Consider the following 17,042-nt stretch of genomic DNA (forward strand, 5'->3'; position numbering starts at 1 on the left):
CTGTGGAATGCAGGTTCCTGAAGATCAAACGCAAGATTCCCCATATGAGCAGCAATTAAAGAATATATTTTTGAAAGGCAGTAGTGCGCCTATAAGCAGTTTTATTACAAAACACATGGTAGACCATCGTACCAGCAGGTTACAATCAATACTTGAATATGCTAGACTTGCCGAAAGGCATTTTAATAGCAAAAAGAAAAAGAAAGCTCAAGTATTTTCTGTAGAAGATGGAGCAGAAGTTTATGTAGTGCAGTCTGGGAAAAATGGCAAGAAAAACGCACAGGGAAACAAGCAGTCTGATCAGCGATCAGAGGACTTTGAAGGGCATAAGAAAAGGGGAGAATATTTTAAATGTGGTAAATAGGGACATTTGGCAAGGGATTGCAGGAAAAATAAGAAGGCAACAACGGAAGACAAGGAGGATGAGGACTGATTATATGATAGTCAAGAATCACCAGAAGGGGCTAGTAAGAAAAGGACAAATGAGAATGTGAAAGAGGGAGTAGAGGAAGTGCAGGAAGTTAGTGACAATGAAGAAAACAAAATATTAGACCTAGCTTTGTTGAGCTTAAAACTCTATTTAGCAGACACAAAACCAGAAGTTACACTCTTGGTAGAAGGAAGGGAGGTCAAATTTTTGTGTGATTCCGGGGCATCACGGTCCCTGATACACCCCTCCAAACTACCAGAAAACATAGAGTCACCGGATTACATACTGGTCAAAGCAGCTAATGGACAGCTGTATCGGGAGCCTCTCTCCCATAACATTGCAATAACTGATCCAGTTTCAGGATTAACACTGAAAAGCAAAATTGTAGTTTCTGCAAAATGCCCAGTAAATCTCTTGGGCAGAGACCTCATGCAGATATTTGGTATAGCAGTAGTCCCAACCATGCCGGGTATGGAAGCACAGTGACAAAATAATGCGTTTGTGGTGCAATCGGAGGGTGAAATGTTTTACTGGTACAGCCAGGACTTGGATACGACTGGTCCAGGGACCGTGACGAGGAACTAATGAGCATAGCCATCAGTAAGTTTCCCCTCCCTTGACATTGACAAGCAACACCTGTTGCACTGTACCCTGTATTTGTGTAACACACCAGGACCTGATAAGGAATATGAGAAAGAATTATTTAAGAATCATACAAATAGACTGATGCTGCGTAACCTGTACTGGGACATAGAAGGGAACAGCGTAGCCAGCTGTTCACTGCCCCAGGAGTTTTTTGCACTTTATAGATCTAATCAATTACCACATGTTAGTTTAACTAAAAACAAAAATAGAAAATGGGCAGACTTAGGAGAAAAAGCCACGAGATGGGAGAAACAGACAGAACTAGAACTGTCAGGTCAGGGGATACGAGTGCAAAAATTGAATTGGATAACTCAGACCAACCCAGCTGTGCACTTACAATCTAGCAAAGACAGCTGATGGACACTCCTATTAAAGGAGGAAGAAAACGCCTTGCGAGGTATACCAGAGACTCTCTGGTCAACAAGGAAATCAGATGTGGGACTCATTCGTACAGCGGGGCCAGTCACTATCACGCCAAAGTCAGCATTCAGACCACAAAAAAGACAGTATCCCTTAACAAAAGATGTAGAGGCAGGGATAAAGCCTATTATAGCATCGTTACTTAAAGGAGGGATACTAATAGAATCTCCCGATTCACCATGTAACACACCCTTATTTCCAGTTAAAAAAGCCAATGCAGAATGGCGTATGGTCCAGGATTTGCAAGCTGTAAATGACGCGGTAATACCAAGGGCACCCATAGTGCCAGATCCACACACCCTGTTGAATGTCTTAAAACCTCAACAAAAGTATTTTTCTGTGGTAGACATTAGCAATGCATTCTTTTTGATACCGATACACCCTGATAGCCAGTATTGGTTTGCATTTACATTTCAGGGAAAAAGATATACATATACACGCCTACCACAGGGATATTGTGAAAGTCCAATGATATTTTCACAAGAAATGGCAAGCAACTTGGCAGGATTCAACCCACCAAGAGGTTGCCAGGTTTTACTTTATGTTGATGACATTCTGCTGGTGGCCCCCACCCAGCAGGATTGTAAGGAAGATACCACAGCACTTCTACGAATTTTAGCTGCTGAGGGACATAAGGTAAACAAAGACAAACTGCAGCTCTGGAAAAAACAGGTTAAATACCTAGGATATGTAATATCCAAGGAAGGTAGAATGTTAGATGAGGACAGAAAAGTAGTAATTTTACAAGCACCAAAACCCACTACCAAGAAGGAAATTATGTCCTTCCTGGGTACAACTAATTTTTGCCGAAGTTGGATTCCAAACTATGCTTTGGAATCAGCACCCTTAACTGACCTTATATATAAGATGCCTATGGCAGCGCAGGATTTGTTACAATGGACACCAGAGGCAGAGTCTGCCTTTTGTAAACTGAAGCAGTTAATAGCGTCCTCACTAGTTCTGAAATTGCCAAACTATCATAAACGTTTTTTCCAGATTGTAGATTGCAAGCAGGGTTACATGACATCAGTATTAACACAACAGCATGGGGATAAGCAACGCCCCATCGCTTACTATTCATCACAACTGGACCCAATGGCATGATCCGTACCCCACTGTGTACAAGCAGTAGTTGTAGCTGCAATGGCAGTGCAGGCTTCAGCCTCAGTAGTCTTGTTCCACCCTCTCACTTTGACAGTGCCCCATACAGTCGCGATCATTTTACTGCAACAAAAAGTGGCATATCTCTCCCCTGCTAGGCATCTTTCCTACATGACTATATTGTTGAGCCAACCTCATATGACAATTGAATGATGTACAACTTTGAACCCTTCTACGCTGCTTCCAACCCCTGCAGATGGCACACCCCACCGCTGACTGCAGGTAATTGAGCAAAAGACCCTACCTAGAAAAGATCTCATGGACGTCCCCTAGGACAGTGCCGAGGTGACATATTACGTGGATGGCTCGTGCAAAAGGGGTCCTGCAGGAAAAAACCTGGTAGGATATGCAGTAGTCTCTGATACTGAGATTGTAGAAGCAAAATCTTTACCACACTATTTATCTGTACAGGCAGCAGAATTGATTGCCCTGACACGGGCATGTACCCTAGCAAAGGGTAAATGTGTAAACATCTTTACTGACAGCCAGTACGCTTTTTCCACTGTACATGTGTTTGCACAACAGTGGAAAAACTGGGGAATGAAAACATCTACTGGCAAACGTATAAATCATGCACAGTTTATTTTAGATCTTTTAGAATCTATTCAGTTACCTCAGAAAGTGGCCATTTGCAAATGTACAGCTCACACCAGGCAATAGGATAGGATTTCAAAAGGTAATGCGAGAGCTGATACAGCTGCAAAACAGGCGGCTACAGAAGTATTTCTTTTAAATAAGGAATTGCAACCATCTGAAACCTTAGATCTAGACATGTTAAAAACAATGCAGACACTCACTATGCAAGCTGAAAAACAGCGATGGATAAAACGAGGAGCAATCCTCGAAAAAGGGCTGTACATCTCTAAAGAAAGAAAACCAATACTACCCTCTAATTTGTTTTGCTATGCAGCATTGTTGAGCCATGGGCAATGCCATGTCTCAACAGGGGGGATGGTACAGCTGGTGAACCAAGTGTTCACAACGTACGGATTTGCAAACTACTCTAAAAAAATTTGTTTGATGTGTCAGATTTGTAACAAACATCATGCACAGGGGGCGATAAAGCCCAAGCAAGGGAGTTTCCCCACACCACCATATCCGTTTCACACTATCTGTATGGATTTCATAGAATTGAACAAATGTGAAAATAAAAAGTATTGTCTTGTCATTATAGATATGTTTTCCAGGTGGGTGGAAGCCTTTCCAACCAAAAATCCGGATGCAGCTATAGTGGCAAAAGTACTTGTCAAGGAAATTATTCCTAGGTTTGGCATTCCGGAAAGAATCTACAGTGACAATGGTACACATTTTGTAAATCAAACCATACAGCAGTTAAGTAACCATTTTAGTATTTCTTTAAAAAAAATCATTGTGCATACCATCCACAGTCTGCAGGGCTGGTTGAAAGGCATAATGGTATATTAAGAAGCAAACTGAGAAAATTAATAGCTGAGACAGGAAAAACTTGGTTGTACTGTTTACCCCTGGCACTGTTGAGCATGAGAACTGTCCCTACAGCAAAAGGATTGACTCCTTTTGAAAAACTGTTTGGAAGAGCTTATTATACACCCCAGTGGAAACTTCTCATGTCATCAGACCAGGAAGCCGATTTTACACTAGCTGAATATATGAAAAAGTTGTTGAGTTCTAAACATCTGTTGCAGTCAAATTCTGTTTTAGATAAAAAACAAACCGAAACATCGGAAGTGGCAATGACGCCAGGAGACTGGGTATGGATTAAAATCATGAAGCGAAAGAACTGGGCATCGCCAAGGTGGGAAGGTCCCTACCAGGTGCTTCTTTCAACACCTACTGCAGTCAAAATAGCAGAACGAACTTTGTGGATACACCTGATGCACTGCAAGCTGGTAAAGAACTTTGAATTGGACAAAGATCTTACCTCTCCATCGGGACCCTAAGCACAAAGTCTGGCTACAAAGGGGGGTCAGATCAATAGGACTGATCCATCTCAAACCCAGTGAAGAAACCATCAGTGCTGAAGGTCCTATTAGGGCAGAGAGTAAGATCACGTGTCGAAAATAAGATGACGGAATCCAGTAAGATCCAAATACACCTACTTGGAAGAACCGGAGAAAATAAAAATGCAGAACAACCGTTTCCAAAAAAATATTACATGACCATCCTGTTGACTGTACCGGTGACAATAATCTTTTTATTGTGGCCATTTCTTTTCTCAGCTACGCAAGTAGAACTAAATAAGCATGCAGAGTGGCACCCGAACTTTAATACTTACCAGGCAATTAAATATGTGCATGCTGAAGCCTTCAATGTTTCGAATTGCTGGATTTGCACGGCTTTACCAACAGCATATGGGGGGGCTACTGTTAACTGCAGTTCCTCTAGGGGCTAACAAGACCTGAGAAAACTTAATTCATGATACATCAGATGTCACATCAAAAGATAAGGTAGCATTGCACTTGTCTATTTGACAGAAAGGAACTGTGTGTTTTTATAAGAATGATACAGTCAAGGTGGGTTGGAGCTATTGCAATGTAACTGTTCCCTATAGATGCTACACTAAATCTGATAACATCAAATTCTATTGCAACACGAGCTATGATTCATTTGTTGAACTGATGCATGCATAGGACAATTAAAGAAGTAAAACTTAATGCTGATCTCTACAAAAAACTGTCTATAATCAACAGAAAAATGTTTCATGTAGAGCAATGGTATTGTAAAGTTACTAATAAAGTGGAAGATTGTTACTTTATATGTGGAAGAAAAGCATATAAATGGCTACCCGAGAACTGGTCCGGCAGTTGTTTTTTGGGATACTTGGTTCCAGCCATACGACACACAACAGTTTTACCTCAAGGGAAGATTCGAAATGTCCGAGAAATCAAGAAGGCTGTCAATCCAGTGGGACAAATCAATGCACCCTGGAAATACCATCATGACTTAGGCCCTTGAAATAACAAGGGACTATCACGCACGGATCTGAGTGATACTGTCATATCGTGGGCAGGCGTATTACCAGCATATGGAGCAACAAAATCAATCTGGGAACTGAGAAAATTGTCTAAACTTCCTGAACTAATGAGTAATGCAACCTTTTCTGCCCTAGAATTGGTAACCGATGAACTGACTGCCATGAGAACAGTGGTACTTCAAAATCACATGGCTCTTGACTTCACCCTAGCGGCGAGAGGAGGTACATGCGCTTTAATCCAGGAGGAGTGCTGTTCGTATATTCCTGACCACAAACACGAGATAGACAACCATCCTGAGGTAATCCAGCAGGTGTCGGCCATGACCAAACCAGGACCAAATCCATTGATGGACTTTTTCCAGAAATTGTTTGGGGGGGCAGTATCCTGATGAACATTCTGATTGCCATCTGTGTAGGGATAGCTCTACTGATGGTGTGTGGGTGCTGCTGCATCCCCTGCATAAAAGGACTAATCAAAAATTTTGTAGACATTTCAGTTTCGGAAACCTTATACCCAGATGCCGAACTCGAAGAGTTACTGAAAAATTGAAAATGCTTTCATGGGTTTAAACTAAATGACTCTCTTAACTGCAAATCCTGAGTAGGAAGAGGTTAAGGGAAGAAAAAACTGTTTATGCTTGTTTTGAAAGTAGAATAAAAGTATTAAAAGGGGGGAAATGTTAGGAAAATGCATAATAGCAATGTGCATGCTTAGTACATTAAAGGCTTAAAAGGGTTAATATATTTATTCTGTTCATACTGCATGAATCTGCACAGCTATTAGAAACGTAATAAAATACACTTTATTCTGCTTATGCAATGAAAATATGTGCAGCTGCCGGAAACTTAATAAGAGACATTCTATTTCTGCTTATGCCATAAGAAAATGTGCAGCTGCTAGAAGTCTTGATAAGGAAAACAATAGATGTTTGAAAGCTTAAACCATATTCAGCACTACTTGTACCAAAGCTAGAAATGTACCTTGAATCTAGACAAAATGTATCGCATGTATTAGAATTGTACAATGGAAGAATTGAAGAGACAAGGTGGGCTAAAATAAGCCCAAGGCCAGGTTGTTTTTCTCAAATGTATTTGCAAGACAGCAATAATCTGACCATGTCAGCAATAAGCCTGGTAACATTTTCTGTGTAACATACAGAAAGCTGTGTCCAACTACGTCAGCAGTAAATTAGTAACATTTTCTATGAGACATGAAGAGAACTGAATAAGAATAATATATTGGCCACCAGAAAGTTAGACAAACCTTGTACCTACATGCTTTGTCTCCTTGCTGCAAGTAATAAAGGGTGCCTTGCTTGAACCTAACGTGTATTGATCTTTGAAGTTTTTCCTTTTACACCCACCACTGACTGGGAAAACTACTCCAACTCCTTCACTCAACACTTTCTGGAATTCATAAATTCCAATGCCCTGGATCAACTTATCTACACACCCACCAGGGGCAACAATATCCTAGACATAGTCATTACCAACATGAGTGACTGGTGTTCCACACCTGAAGTCAACTCCTCGTTGGTCAGATATGACCATAAGCTAATCACCCTAGATATCCACATCACACCCCCACCCACTATTAGGAAACCACGGTAAAAAACTTCTCCAATGCCAAATTCATGCTTCTTAAGACAGAAGTGGCGAACTTCATGACACCCATGCAGATGGACAATACAGTTACGACTGCTGAATCCTACACAAATGCACTCTACAAGCACTTACACGAGTGCATGGATCGTGCTATCCCAAACAGAACCAAGACGCTATCCCCCCAAAAAAGGAAGCCAATCTGGCGGTCCCCTGCCATAAACAAACTCTACAACAGAAGGAAGAAACTGTTGCAAAAGAAAGTAAAATCCCAGGAGTGGAGGAGCTCCCTGGTCAGCCTCAGTAAGAAGCTGAGATCCCTTGGGACCCAAGTGGACAGTGGTCTCTCCTTTGGTAATCACATTGCCACAGTAGTCAGGAAATCCTTCTATGTGGCACACCTCATCACAAAAGGGTTCTCATCCAGGGAAAAAGAGGTCATTGTTCCCCTCTACTCAGCATTCATTAGACCCATTATACAGCACAACTCCCCTTTTGGAATGTACCTCACAACACATCTGCAGCAGCTGGAAAGGCCACAGATGTACATCACAAAGAGGATTACTGGCCTCAAACATATGCCCTACACTGACCATCTCAAAAAACTCCAGCTTTACTCTGTAGCATATTGCCTACTCTGAGGAGATCTCTGCCTAACATATAAAGCTATGTTAAACCCAGAGTTGTTGGACATGTTTCACCTAAGGAAATCCCAATCCCTCTGAGCTACATGCTCTAGGGACCTAAACCTTATCACCACAATAAATGGGACATGCAGGAGGGATACATTCCTGCCACAAAGACTTCCTGTACTCTGGAACAAGCTACCCATCTATGTCAAGCAAAGTTCCTCATTAGCACTTTTCAAGAAAAATCTTGTTGAGTGGATGGGAAATAGGAAATACACCCCGGGGATAACTTCTGTGGCTCTGCTCGACAGGGGCACAGGAAATTAACTTTCTTGGGTGGTGTAAGCCAGGGAACCTTGTCGGCTAGGCTTACTTAGGCCCTTGGACCGATAGCCCAGTACTTACCTATGAACCTATGAACAAGTGGCAGAGAGACAGATTCCTTACTCAGCATTTCCTTCACATCTGGAATAAACTCCATTTGCAGATAAACCAATGTGATAAACTCTGTTCCTTCAAAGAAGACCTAGATTATTGGATGGTTATTCATAAATTCACCCCAGCGCCTCCGCCTCCCTTACCAGAATATGAAGCGAGTGAACAGGTTAGTCCACCCCCCACTATATCCGGTGGTCACTGAAGATAGAGGTATTATAAAACTAAAACTAACTAAAATCAGAGATCCCATCGGGACCAGGTCCTGAACAAAGGCAAGTAATTCAGAAGAAGATATTGAGTTATGGCAAATAGTTAAGAATTCACAACCTATAGAAGAAGAAGAAGAAATATGCCCGCTTATAGAAGTACCTAATCCTCAGGCAGGTCAGGACAATCAGGACCCAACTATCTTAGTATATAGACCTTGGACTCCGGAAGATATCCGGAAAGCCACTGAGGGAATTCCCCATCCGAAGATTAATTTTAGAAAATTCTCAGAAGACTTACAAGGAATGAGGTTAAGTTATAACTTAAACGGAGAAGAAGTAGAAAAAGTAGTTAGACAAATTGTAGGGCCAGATTGGTACATGATTTGTGGCAACTGGAACCCTCGTGATGCTGCACAAAGACCCCTCCCACATAGCAGCGCAGAATTAGACACAAGAGTAAAAGGTCTTAAGACCGCATCTCTGAAAAATGGAAACCTATGGCAGACTGGACTTGCATTAATCAATGCATCCAACAAGAAGGTGAAACAATTGACCGGTACTATGCCAGATTGTTAGAATGTTTTAATAACCACTGTGGAATGCAGGTTCCTGAAGATCAAACGCAAGATTCCCCATATGAGCAGCAATTAAAGAATATATTTTTGAAAGGCAGTAGTGCTCCTATAAGCAGTTTTATTACAAAACACATGGTAGACCATCGTACCAGCAGGTTACAACCTCGAGAAGGGAGGTACAGTTTAAAGAACTAACAAGGCACAATAGTCAGTCGTAAGACACAGTAGCTTTAAACTTCCTATGAAGATTTCTGTGAAGAATTTTTAGAGGGCTAATTTGTTTTTATTTCACAGAAACTAACTGATAGAAGGAATAAAGAGGGTGATAGGTCAGGGATCATATAGAAATATTGACCCTGCCCAGTTTAGTCCTGCTAACTGAGACCTAATGAACGATAACTTAAGGCAAATACTGAGGGCTAGAGAATTTCACATTAAAGAAGCTGAGAGAACAAATAATCAATAGCAGAACACAGCTACGTACCACAAGTATTTATTTAAAAATCCTTTCTTTGTTCAAGAAAGAATTTTTAAATAAATACTTGTGGTATGTAGCTGTGTTCTGCTATTGATTATTTGTTCTCATAGCCTGGTGGTATCGTTTGGCAGAACTTAAGCCAACACCGAGCATTTGTTTGGAACATTAAAGAAGCTACAAACTGGACAGTTCATATAATTCACTCATATCTCCTTAGGCTTCAATTTGAAATGACTACAGGAGTACCAGAGGCACTAAAAATGGAAATGTTAAAAGAAAAATGGATAATTTTCTGAGTTACAAGCTGGAATAAGTCAAGAAGTAACCTAAAATTCAATCTTTAGATTTTACTCCAGCTAATCAAAGAAACCAGGCAATAACATTAAGGCAGTGATCAGCTGAAAGGAATATATTCAAGATTAGTAATTCAGCTCATAAGATGAAACTACATTACCTCTAGACATTTTAAAAGACTTGCAAGATTTTTATGCTAATCTGTATCAGGGTGAGCTGAACCTAGATATCGTAGCTATCTTAAAAAAGCTAAAATTTTGCAGCATTTAGATAGATTAAGGTTACCATATCTTGATATCAACCACAAAAGCTGTTTAACTCCTCCCCTCATAATCAATGAAATGAAGCTGGCTATTTCTGAAATGCCTAATGGAAAAACTCCAGGACCAGATGGCATTATATCTGAATCAGACAAACAAATGCTATGATTACAAATGTTTCACCTCTTTTTTGGCTAATAGTTTGGCACCCCTTCTGCCGAGTCTGATTCACCATGACATAATAAGTTTTATTAAAGGTCAGCCTACATCTGATAATATTCTGAAGGCAGTTCTAATAGTAAATTATGCTATAGTCCATATATATATTATTTTTTAGCAAGATAAGTTGTAAAAACAAAGTATTTGACAAAGTTAACCAGAAACTTCTACACACTGTTCTGGTACAAATGTTTTGCCCACTAGATTGCATGGAATCGATACAATCACTCTGTCAGACTTGGGCATAATTTATCTTCCAAAGTCCCATTTTAGGGGTACTAAGCAGGAATGTTCTTTGTCCCCCCAGTAATTGCTTTGTACCTTGAGTCTTTAGGTATAAAATTAAGAAGTTTGTTAGACCATGTTAGTCTCTAAATATGGTCCTAAAATGTGACTCATTATGCTTTGGTGATCTGCTGTAATATTTGTCCAATCCAGTCTTCAGGAATCTCTAGTGTTGACATCTGATGATATTACAATGAAAGTCCAATCTTCCTGTCAAATGGTTCGCACAAGCTTTGATTTTGTATGCCTCTCAGAGTTTCTCCATCAGCCCTTGTAGAGCAGTTTCTTTAAAATAAAACTGATTGTGACTTTCTTTGTATGGACTGCATAAAAGTTGTGCCTTCCATGGGATTTGTTCTCACCACACGGTGACCTCAGAGCATTACATCTGCTCCAACTAAAATAATTCAAGGTTTTCATTCCTCACAGATGCAGGTACTCTGGAAGCAGATACTGTTGAAATAGATAGGAGGCTTATCCTCCTTACATAAAAAATTATTAAAGGACAGAGTTTCTTGGTTAAATGGCAAGCACCAGTTTGTTGGTGAAGTGGTTGAGCATACTTTAGGGGGTTTGCATTAACAAACAGTAAGACCTGGCTAACATTCATTTCCAACTGCGATCTTACTTCTTGAGATATTCAGATAGCATTGAGTTAACACTCTAATATTTACTTTTGGGAGCAACTGATTTCAGGAGATTCTCCTTCTTCTTGGTTAGTTCTCAAAGGAAAAATAAATTTAAACTGAGGGAATATAATAAGTATGGATGGAAAACTACTGAAACTTTTGTCCCAAGCTAAAATGGGTTCAGTTGCTACGGCTAATTAACCTGATTGGGTAAGATGGTGGATTGATGTGAAGGGAAAATCACTCATTTTTTAAATGAGCAGTATTTCAAATATATAAGATTTTGTTGCGGGGAAAGACTCAAGTTCAGAACAGCTACAGAATGATTTGGGAGAAGGATTTAGGGAGTGACATATTTGCAGAACAATGAGCCAAGGCAACCTCAATACTTCACTATGCTACTAGATTAAAGAAGTGTATTGGTCTTTTTTTTTTTTTTTTTTTTTGGTTGGCAATGCTTATTTAAATATTGTTATACTCCATCAAAGCTGCCTCATATTTTTCCTACTGTTTCAACTGCACGTTGGAGATTTTACTATAACTAAATTGTTATTTGGCAACACTTGGTCACTGGTCTGGGGCTGTTCTTAATTACTAGAACCGAAGTCAGAACTATAAATGATTATTGATAAACAATGGCCAAACTCAGTCATGCTAATTATCTTTTTATTTTTAATAGGCTTTGATAATTCAATAGACTTCCCAAAGTTACATTATAATTTATTGCACTTATTTATGATAATCATAACGGGTAGGAAAAGATTGGCCGGATTTTAGAAGATGAAGGGGTCTCCACTCTCAGAAGATTTATACAACCTTAAAGCTGAAATTAAAGACATTGAACAGCTCTTTCTAATGAAAGAATTAGAACAAAACTGACCAGCAACTCGGCAACATGGACTAGAACATTCTTAATAGTATAGCACCCATTTTGGTTATTCAGATACTACAGCGATCATATGGAGCTGATATTTGCTTTTTTTCCCTTATTTAAATAACATTTTGGATATACCTGAATTGTGTACATTTTCATATCAGTTTTGTTGTATAGTGTGTTATATCTGCATGCTGTCTGTTAACCATGGCATGTATTTGTTATGACTAACACTGATGTTAAAAGTTTTTTTGAGGGGGGTGATGGAATCCTGAATAATAACTTCTGCTCCTGCCTAAGAAGTCAAAACAATGGCACAATTGCACTAATATCGCCTTTTGAAGTCACATCCAAAGAAAAAAGCTTCAGTAAAATTATCCCTGCTAAATGGAATGACCATTCCACAGATGTAGGTTATAGAATATTCATTTTTCAGGGAAAAGCTTGCAGAAAATCTTAAAACAACATCCAGTTGTCCTTGTTGTATTGACAAGGGTTAATACCCATCCCATCTCATCTGTCAAGTGCTCCATTTAACCCCTCTGGTAGACCGAAAGATACAATACCTTCAGCTAATCGCACTCCAAAGGGGGAAATTCTCTTTCTGCAATATATTAATAGTTGTGTTACTATTCATTACAAAACAATGTTTGCTCTGCACAATGTTATGAGTTGTTATTATGTTGTACAAAATGGAAGAACAAGAGGATTGACTTGTTATATAACAACTGCTTTCTGCACCTTAAATGTTCTGCACCCGAATTCTCTCATCTGTGTAACTGAATGACTCTCATTTCTGCTTCATTTCCGTAAATATAGATTTGCACCCAGGTCATAGATGAAATGAGTCTTCTAATCTGTTTACCCACCTAGTCAACAAAAAAAAAAAAAAAAAACACAAATGTAAAATACATATGATGAGTACAGTGAAACTATACTTGTGAGAACCAGATCCAGTATTGTTCAGCCCCTTTTTGGAGAGTGAACTGTCTGCACTAAAGAATTTGTATTGACAAAATCTAGGAAAGCATTGTGTATACCGATTCACATTAGTGTAGGTCTTCATATTTATGAATGGAGATTTGAAATTCCCAAAAAGGATACTCTTAGGTATAATGGGGAGAGAGAAAGACTCCATTTTGTTTAATTGTGCTTCATGTGGAGGTTATCTACTTTAGTAGGATATGGTAAGAATTCTTATTGATATTAACTAGGATGTGAAAGATCCTGAGGTCATTGTATTGCCATTTTAGTTTTGAAGTGAAGGGGTTTCATATAAATATGGACACATGAGTTTGAAAGCATGGTAGGTGTTGAAATCCCATATGGAGGATGTGCTCTCACCACAACCAACGTCAATGATGATGTAGATATTTTTATTTTCTAAGATCACGAAGACTCAGAGGGAATGTAATTTCTTATTCAGGCATCTAGCATTGAGAAGCTGATAGATGGTGGTTTAGTCTCTAAAATTCTTTAAAAAAGTACTATGGGATGAAGAAAGTTTTGGCTGATATACAAAAGTCCTGAGGAAAGAGGAATAGTCCATCTCTAGTAAAACATGTAGGACTGTCAATCATTTTCTTCCAAGCTGGCACACATTTGACACACTTGGAATGACATACCAATAACTATCCAATTATTATCATCAATTATTTTCTGCTTGAACTATCACATTATTCTTGGAAATGGTAGGATGCTTCTCAAGCCTAATTTCATGCCAGCCTCAGATGCATAATCAGAGAGTGCCATCATGTGTCTTTTCATATAATCCAAGAAGGTATGTCACATAATTCAGTCACATGTTTATTTGCATTTGTTGACCGGGGAAGTCTGGCTGGGCACAACAGCCTCTTTTCAGTGGAGTCCCAGGGAGAAAAACTTCAGTACATGCAGTACAAACAAAATCTTTTTAAGTTATACAATGTCAACAATGTCAGCAGAATACAATTAAAATAGAGTTTGCAGTATCAAAATAAATAAGATAGCAACTATGCACACTGTAGTAAGGCTTCTTATACTAATTATATTCTATACAGGTATAGTTAAACAACTATGCAGTAGGATACATGTCACAATACAGAGTACTGAGTTATTTATGAAGAATGGAAAGCAAAATTTAATTTAATTACGGAAAACCAATGAAATGAGTGGTAAAAAGTTAAGAGGCATTGAAAGAAGATGGGGTAGGTGAAGACAGAGTGACAGTTGGTAACAGAGTAGAGGAGGGCAGAGGTACGGTAGAAGAGGAGGAATAAGCAAAGATGTTATACTTATCCTGGAGATGCACAGCTACAAATGCAGGAGGTTGAAAGGTGTTTTCTTAGATGTGTTTTGAATGCCTCTTGGTTTTCAAGAAGCCTGCAAGCATGTGGGAGAGCATTTCAGAAGGTAGCTACAGAGTTTGATTATAAGGAGGCCCCCATAGCACTTTGGACTTTACTGATGGAGAGGAGGTGTTTGTCTTTAGAGCAAAGAGCTTTGGTAGGGGGGTAGTGTTGAAGCATGCCTTTTAGTGCTGGATATTTATCAGGGTAGTATGAAATAGTAGTAGCTGACTAAAGTGGTGGTGATGCGGGAGTTCAGTCCAATTTAGCTGTTTAAGGGTGGAACAGTGATGAGTTCTAAAGGGATGATTTGCAGAAAAACAAGCTATTTTATTGTAGCATTGTTCTAGTTTTGTTTGTGTGGACATTTGTAGGTTAGTAAAGAGTGAGGAGGCATACAATAGGGTAGGTAGGAGGTAGGCTTTAGCTATGGTTTCTCTACTTCTGTCTGTCAGGTAGGGTTTTGTTCTATATAAGAGGCTGAATTTTTGTATTTTTTTTAATAACAGTTTGGAAGTGTAGATCAAATTTCAAGTTGTCATCAATTGTGACTCTTAAGAGTTTGGTGTAAGGGACCTGTACAATCAGGGTGTTATTTAATGAACATGACTTCAACAAGAGTTTTGCTTTGGGAGAATGTCTTCGGGATAAAAAGTATTAATTTTGATTTTTGGGGATATGTAGGTTGAGTTGTCTGGCCCGGATTCTATGGATGTAAAGGATTCTTGAGTAATTTCTTGATGTTTTTGTAATTTATAGGCTGTGCACATATCTGGGGAGTCATCTGCATATTGTATAAGAGTTGCATGCTTGGAAGCAGTGCGTAAATCGTTTATAAATATGTTAAACAGGAGAAGTCCACGTATGGAACCTTGTGGCACTTCTACAGTAATGGGTAGAAATTATATTCTTCTGCCATTTGACTGCTTGGAATCTGTCTGTTAGGTAGCTGATAAACCAAGAGAGGGAGAAGGAAGGAGAGACCCAAGGATGGGAGTTTTAGTAATAGTTTATGGTGAGAGATGGTGTCAAATGCTTTGGACAGTTCTAGGAATAAAGGTGATACTAGCCTTCCGATGTTTCTGTTTTTATTAATGGTATCAGCAAAGTGAAATAGGGAACTAGTGGTGCTATGCTTTGGATGAAAACCATGTTGTGTGGGCAAGAGAAGATAGCTTATGGTAAGGTATTGAAGTAACTGTGAACGGATACATTTTTCTAATACTTTAGATAATGGTGACAAGATGCCTATTGGTCTAAAGTTGGAGCAGTCAGGAGAGGGTCCTCTTTTATGAAGAAGAATTATATATGCCTTCTTCCAAATCGATGCGACATGAGATTCTAGAATGGATTTGTGTATTAGTATTGATACTGGATATTACAGCATTTCAGCTGCAATTTTCAGGAATTTAGGAGGTAGGATGCCTGCAGCAATACTTGTAGTTTTTAGTTTTAAGATAAATTTTCATATGGTGAAAGCAGGGGCGTGTATGAGCAAGAAATGACCTACCATGGGGTTTTATTTGAGTGAGAGTTGATATGATGGTGGGCGTTGTCTTTGATAAGTGAGGCTACAGCTTTAAGGAAGTATTTGTTAAAGTTATTAAGCGCCTGTTGTACTGCGGTGGTGGTGCTGCGGTAGCGTTGTCACCTCATAGCAAGACGTTGTCCCGTTCGATTCTCAGCTAGAGCGTCTTCTGTGTGGAGGCATACGTGAATGGGGCGTGCCTTCGTTGAAGGTTGTGCGTCAGGGCTGGTAACCCGGTACGTAAAAGTCCACTACCAATCATTAGCGGACTGGAGTTCCGCTGTGGCGAGCCCTAACCGGGAAAAGCCGAAAAACACAAACATTAAGCGCCCGTTGATGAAGTATCTTCTGAGGAGGAAGAGGGTTGTTGACTTTGGCCTGGATTTAGTACATTTTGGACCAATGACCAGAATTTTTTAAGAGTCTGATCATCGTGAGGGTGAATGGAGTGGGCTCAACCAATCAGGTACTTCAGTGGAATACAGTTACTCCCCCACATATGGTTTTCCACCAAAAACAATGAGGTAGAATATTTAAAATCCATACTTCTGCCCCTCCTTCACACACCCACTCACTATCCATTTTCTATCTTTTTATTTTCTCTTTCTTTCTTTCAGCTAGACTCCTTCTACAGTGTATTTTTGACAACTCCCTCCCACTTCACCCAACCCACAACCAGTCAAACCTTATCCAGCCTTCTATCAGTATTTTGTTTACATTTTCAATAACTGAATACTCACATAATAATTAGCATGTCATTCAAAGTACTACAGTTCATTTCCCTCCTCTTTCTTGCACACATAACTATCATAAACCTCTCAACACCAGTCTTATGCCCAATGCTCAGTCCATTCCTCTCAATGGCAATTACTCCCATATTTATTTGGTATGGCCCACAACCTTTACAACCTATCTCACACCCATCTTTATATATACAGACGTAAGTAATACAACTGACAAATTAGTCGCAACGAAAAACTTAAAATCATGTAGCATTGTATATTCCAGCTATTCCTACCCAGTCTGCAACTATGTGGTGATATTCACCCTAAACCAGGTCCAGGCACAACAGCCATTAATAATGTA

This window comes from Protopterus annectens, chromosome 12.part0, assembly GCF_019279795.1.
Source record: "Protopterus annectens isolate FY-2018-M chromosome 12.part0, PAN1.0, whole genome shotgun sequence".
Classification (NCBI taxonomy): domain Eukaryota; kingdom Metazoa; phylum Chordata; order Ceratodontiformes; family Protopteridae; genus Protopterus; species Protopterus annectens.